Genomic DNA, 6,983 nt, shown 5'->3' on the forward strand with positions numbered 1-6,983 from the left:
TTGACAAATCAGGCCTCTCTAGTTTGCACCCACAGTAACCCAGGCATGGAGAGTTGAAGCAACTGGCTACAGGTACGCAGCGAGAGAGGGTCCAACCTCAAAGCTGCTCACTGATGCACTGGCTCAGGCCAGTTGCTTTCCTCCTGTCTCTGCCTCCAGCTGGGAAGTAGGGATCCCCAGCAGAGGCAGCAGGAGTGTAGTCACCGGCCCGGTGGCTGTGGAGCTCCAAACTCCACTGAGCACCCCGCCTGCTGAGCTCCGCACTGCTGGCCTTGTGCTCTTGGCGTTCAGTCCTCAGCTGCTGTGACCACTCCGTCACTCCCCGCCATAGCACCCTGCATCCATATGCGCTCATGTTGGCTCCCTTTCTTTCTTTGGTTCAAAGAGTCTGTCTCTGCCTCTGTCTCTGTCCGTTTCTCTCTCCCCTGAGGAGTGTAAGACCATGTTTCCTGTTGTTTCCAGCAAGGGTTCACTCAATTCCTGCCGAGTGAATGAATGACTTGTCATGGGAGGCAGCAGTGAGAAGAGCCTTACCCCAGTGGAGTGTCCCCTGCATTCGGTGCTGGGGACACCAAGGACAATTCTACAAAGTTCCTGCCACCCATTATTTCTAGCCTAGTGGGAAGACAGACATGGTAGCAGGACTCTGGGGCCCTGGGTGGCATGCAGAAAACTGTGGCAGGATGCTACTCAGGGTGCTGGATGAGTAGTTTCCTAGGCAGAGACCTGGGGTGGAAGAAACAGCACATGTAAAATAGGCAAAAAGTCCAGTGTGTACAGACGGATGGGGAGGTGCTTTGTAGTGTGGAAGGACTGAGTGCGGGACAGGGAGAGAGAAAAGGGGAAAGGAAGAAAGAGGCTGGCCCTGAACTCATTATTTAGCTCTGGCTGGCCTTAAACATGGGGCTATCCTCCTGCCTCAGCCTCCCACATGCTAGAATTACAGACGTGTGCCACCATACCTGGCATAAGATCTTTGTTTTCCTGCAGTTCAGTTTTGGGTAGCAACATGGACAGTCTGTATCAAGGACTGTATTAGACAAGAAGGCGTGTGTGGGCCGTGTGTGTGACCTGGCTACGGAAGGAACACGGGGCGCGTGTTGGGTGTTCGCAGTGCTAAAGGTTCCGCCCTTGGGCATCATGACCTCGGGTGGGGGTAGAGTGCCTTCCAAATCACCCTGAGACCCAGTGGCACCAGCTCCACCCAAGCAAGAACTCTCCTGAGGCCTCCCACCAACTTGTCCTGCAGCCTGCATCCCTGTGAAGATGGCTCTTGTCTATGTGCAGAGCCCCAACTCCGCACAGCACAGCCCTCTGTCACCGTTTTAATTTGACATCAGGAGAGAGTGGAAGGCTCACGTTGTTCCTCAGATTCCCAAGTCACTGAAATGGAAATTGGATGCCATGTCAGGAAGGAATAAGGGAGAGAAAATTGCCTTGTGAGCAATTCAGCTTGGTCGTAAATACCCCCAATAACCCTTTACACCACGCCGTGCGCTCTCTCATCCGTCGGGCCCCGCCGCCCTCACAGTGGCTCCAGATATGCAGGGAGACACCTGCTCCCTGCTCTGGCCTCTGCCTCCGCGCTGCAGCGAAGAAGCTGACCTCAGGAGCTGGTGCTGCGTGCAGCTGATGGGGGACAGGTGGGGGGTGCAGGCAGCCCCTCTTCACTTCTTCCTCTCTTTCTCTTGTGGTTTATGTTTAGGTAAAATCCGCATTGCATTAAATCCACCATTTAAACCATTTTAAAGTGTACATTTCAATGACACTTAGTAGTACCTTAAAATGTTTTAGAGCCGTCACCACTGTCTGATTCTAGAACATTTTATCACACTAAAAGCAGTCCTGTCTGCATTCAGCAGGGGCTCTTTATCCTCCCCGCTTTTCTCTTTTTCTTCTCAGGAGTACTGCTAAAACTTACCCATGGATTTCAGGTACAGGAAGTTGGATTCACTCTGCTCTTCTCGGTGGGGCTGGGATCACCTACAGTATTTGCAAGGCCAGGCTTGTCTTTCGTTGGAATATTTTTTCTTCCCATTTATCCCAAGTCCCTCATGCTTTCCCCCTCGGTGAGCACCCACTGAATATGTATGCATTCTTATAAAATAGAGTGTTGCTTTAGGTATGTGTTTTTAATTTGCATAAATGTTATTGTGCTATAAATCTTGTTCTGTTTTTTACTTAAAAAAAGAAATCAGCCCTGTGATTTCGAGCTCAGTTGATGCTGCACATGCATTTACTTACTTCAGACTGCTGCTCCGTTCTCCATGCACGTTGAAGTCACTAGGGCCCTGGTCTCAGGAGAGCTCAGGGCTCCAGGGTCCCCTCCCCCTTGCTGACATAGCACTGTGCACCTGCCTAACAATTCTTATTGTTCTAATCACTACTGAGTTTGGACATCTTTTCATATGTTCGTCAACCTTTGTTTAGTTTTTTTATCATGTAAATTGCCTATTCAAATTCTCTTAATTTGGACTCCTGTCTTCTTGCTAACTGATCTCGTTATGTTGTTTTTAAGCATTACAAAACTATTCATCTCTGTTGTTTGTCTTTTTGTTTTGTATGCTATTTTGCGAACAGAATCCAGAATTTCAGTTGGATCCATCAATGCTTATAGCTTAAAGTTTTCAGTGTGGGTCTGACCCTTGTCTTCTTCAAGGCTACAAACTTTCAGTAGCTTTATGTTTTCATCTGTTCTGTTTAGATTTTGAATCTGTTCAGAATCAGTGCTCATATATAGAATAAGGTGGGATTCTAGCCCATTTTTCTCAGCCGCATGTACTCAAATCTCCTTCCTCAATCAATGTGCTGTTAGTTACACATTTTATATAAAGTCTTCCTTTATACAAATCGACTTAGCTATTTTAAAGGCTTTGTTCTTTCAATATTCTCTTCTCAATCCTATATCAAAAAGCTCATGCCAGTAGCACCAAGTTGGCAGTGGGATGGAAAATACTCTTTTACCTCAGGTCCTGAGCAGAGAGCTATTCCTTCAAGGGGGTGGGTAATTTAGCTATCACAGATGTCCTTCACATCCCTTGTTTCATTTTAGACTCTTATGAAGTTCTTGAGTGAGTGAGGCACATTGCCTTAGTCCAACTTCTGTTTCTATAATACCATGCACTTCTTAATTTATAAAGTGAAAGAATCCATTTGACCCAGCTAGTCCCCTTCTAGCTGACTTCCGAAAAGACCGAGAGACCTCATATTACAGGGATGCATGCAGCACAATTCTCCTGAAAGCAGCCTGTATGTCCCTCAACAGATGGGTGGATAAAAGAAAATGTAGTATCTATTCATAATGGAATATTACTCAGCTAAAAAAGGGGATAAATTTGAGGCATTTGTAGGAAAATGGGTACACTTGGGAAATAACATGTTAAGTGAAATAAATCAGACACACAAGTTTAAATACCATATAGTATCTCTTATTTGAGTAGGGCAAAGTGTAAATAAAGAGCAAAATAAAGGACTGATAGAAGGAAACAGGGAGATAAAGTTTCTGAAGATGGGAAGGGGTCCAGGAGACTAAGAGTGAGGGGAGGGAGAGCATGGCAGGGGAAATAAAAGAAACATGAACCAAAAATAAGAATAACGACCTTAATAATGAAAATAGGGAAGGGAATCTAGAGGCAGAGGGTGGTGGTGGGTGGAGAGGGAAAGGGGGATAAAAAGAATCAAGCTTCGTTAGTTAAGTGCATCCACCCATTCCTTAAACGGAATGCAAACTCCGTGTACTGCAAATATGTACTCATACAATAAAGTTTCAAAAACACAAGTTAAGCCAATAAAAACAAAAGACTGAAGTGCTGCTTGCCTGTGGAGGTCAAGGAGTTCGATGAAGATGTTGCCACCGGTGCCAGCCAGGTGTCGTGTCTTCCTGCTGTGAGCCCAGTTTTGTCTCCTGATAACAGACTCACTTCCATGCCACTGTGAGCAGCGCATTGCGGGCATTGGAGGGGACACCAAAGCCGCAGCATGCACCCCTGCCAGGGCTTCCCAGCTACATGCAATGATATGACCAGAGGTGAGGCTTGAACTCGTGATTCCTGAATCCCTGTCCTTAGTTCCGAGCTTTCGGAGACAGCACACGTCCTTGCTGCTGCCCACTCCTGCCCTGGTTGCCCAGGGTTAGGGGACTGCACAGCCAGGCATTTCTGAAGAGACACAAGCTGGAGGCCGACAGGCATTTCTTTTTTATTAGTACGTATGTGCAGCACATGCAGTTTACATCACCCTGGGGAGTTGGCTAGTGTACCTAATATGGTATTTCTTTTCGACCTCTGTGCCTCCCCTGCCCCTCCTCTTCTAGTTCCTCTTTCCTCTTTTCATTCTTGTTGATATTGTTGATCTTAGCTCATGTTTATGGCATATAATGTCCTGGCATATATTCAATCTACCTCTTCCCCACCCCACCCCTCACCCTCGGTCCGCTGGACTCCCTTCCCATCTGCAAGAGAGCCATCCCCTTTTCTCCTGTTTCCTTCTTTTATTTTACTCTTAGTTTATACTTTGACTTACTCAAATGAGAAATACCAGACGGTATTCAAGCTTGCATGTCTGATTTACTTCACCGAGCATCGTATTTTCCGGGTGCATTCATTTTCCTACAAAGGTCTCACGTTTGTTCTTCTTTATAGCCAGGTGATATTCCATTGTCGGTAGAGACCGCACTTTCTTTATCCAGTCACCTGTTGATGAGAAGGACATCAAGCACAGTTGGAGGTTATAGTCAAAGCAGATGAGAATCTGAGTCTTGGTCCCTGCTGAGACGGGTGTGCAGTTCTGGGGCAAGGTGTGGGGACTTGTGGAGTGGGTATGGAAGTAGCGGTATGGTTCTTAACAAATCAAATCCCTCTGCAATCCAGCGGGCACGAGTGGAGAGTGGTGCAGGAATGGGAAATTCTGCCTGAGTTGTCCAGCCTGCCCTTCCCAGTGGCCTATTCTATGGGTTTTGGGACTTTGCTGGCCAATTCCATATCTGAGTGAGTCCATTATGGGCAATGAATCTACTCATCTATTAATTATCGTCAGTCTACCTATCTTATCCATTATCTAACTATCTATCTACCTATCTATCTATCTGAAGGGTTATCCCAGAGAAAGACAACCTGTGTGTGTGTGTGTGTGTGTGTGTGTGTGTGTGTGTACAACATCCTGACCCTCCCTAAAGGCTAGGGCCCTAATGTATGTAGTAACGCTCCTGCTGGCTGTGATTATGCTGTCTCCCCACAGTCCTGGAGCTCGCTGAGTGCTCCCTCATGTTTGAGCCCCCAGTGCACAGCCAGGACTTTGCTGAGTGGTCCTCCTGAACGGTTGTTGGACGAATGATTGTACGGAGGCTGGAAAGCTGAGGGCAACGTGTCATGGTGGCCTCTCCTAGGTCAGCTCATTTGCCTTCCTAGTTTCAGAGGTGGCTTCAATGCTATGACAGCTAAGCCTCCAGACCTCTGCACTGATCACCAAGCCCATAGCTCCTATTACCTATTGAGTTTTATAGTGCCTCAGACTTCAATATGAGAGAGCAAAGCAGAGTGTGTAGGAGTCCATACTCATGGGCCCAACTGCCTGAGTTTAAATCCTTACTCCTTCACTGACTAGCTGCAAGTACTGAGGCAACTATCTTACTTTCCTGAGCTTCAATTCCGGCATCAAACACGAAAATGGTCATCTTCGCCATCATCACCATCTTCGTAAGATTTGCACAAGAGTGAGGTAATGCAGGTCAAACGCAGGGTAAGGGAGCTTGGGTTGCAGTGGGCCTTTTATTTCCATTGAAATTGATCTAAAACAAAACTCAAGTCCTTCTTCCTTAGATTTTGCACTCAAGAAATATTTCTACCTTCCCACCCTTTCAATGTAATTTATCTTAGTTCGACTCTAATTCTTAAACATCTCTTTTCCCCATCCTTACTATCATTGAACTGGTCCAGGCCACCATCTCTCACCTGCTTGACTTAAGTAACCCCTTAAATGGTCTCCCTGACTGTTTGCTGCTCTCTTCCAAACCTATCCCCTACACAGCAAACTTCGTTGGTACACTTCCCTGACCCAGATCCACCACTGTCAATAAAGTTACAAGCTACATGAGGACAAAGCCTCTGTCCTGAGTACGACAATGTTTCTGGTAACTACAGAAGTACAGAACACATAGTAGATGCTCAATAAACAGTTCTTAGATAACTGAATCATCGTGGAAAATCTCAAGTTGGGCTTAGAAAATAAACAGGTTTTTTAGAAAAGTACCCGGAGTTGGTGATTGGGTGATAGAGAAGAAGAGGCATTCTAGATATGGAAACAACACGAGCAAAGGCACAAAGTCGTGGAAATAGAGGGCAGGTTGAGAGAATGGTGAGGTTCTGGGAATCAAAGGAAACATAGACTCTGTGGGGATGGGAAGGGAACCTGGGCAAGGAGGAAAAGCAAGGGTGGGAGGGGAAGCGAAGATAATCAAGAGGCAATATGTGCACACACCAGTTTTTCAGGATGAATGTGCTTGCTATGTATTGTAAACACATATTAATACACATTTTTAAAAGAAGAGTAGAAGCAGATCTGTGGGGAGCAGTGGTAAAAAGGGAGCGCTCGGGAAGGTAGAGCTCAATCTCTCCCCTGAACAGCTTTGCCAGAATCTGCAGGGCAACTGCAGTCGGGCTCAGGGTATGTTCTGGGAGGAGGAGGGGGAAGTTAAGACTGGGTCTTCTCCAGCCAGCTCACTCCAAGCTGCTCAGGCACAGGGACTCTCAGTACAGTCTGTGTTTGGTCCTCAACACCCGATGTCCCAGTAACAATCACCGATCAGAATTAGACACCTGAGGGCTTGAGGGAAAGTTCTAGTTTGGAAAACCTTTAGTGTTTGTAGGAGGGGTTAGTGATGCTATTAGCTCCAAATTTCAGGGCCTGGAAGATGAGCCTAAGGCCAGAGTGGAAAGAGCAGAAAGAGGAGAGAGAGAGGGAGAGAGGGAGAGAGAGAGAGAGAGAGA

Source organism: Fukomys damarensis, unplaced genomic scaffold (genome assembly GCF_012274545.1).
Source record: "Fukomys damarensis isolate Sample0158 unplaced genomic scaffold, DMR_v1.0_HiC HiC_scaffold_39, whole genome shotgun sequence".
Classification (NCBI taxonomy): Eukaryota; Metazoa; Chordata; class Mammalia; order Rodentia; family Bathyergidae; genus Fukomys; species Fukomys damarensis.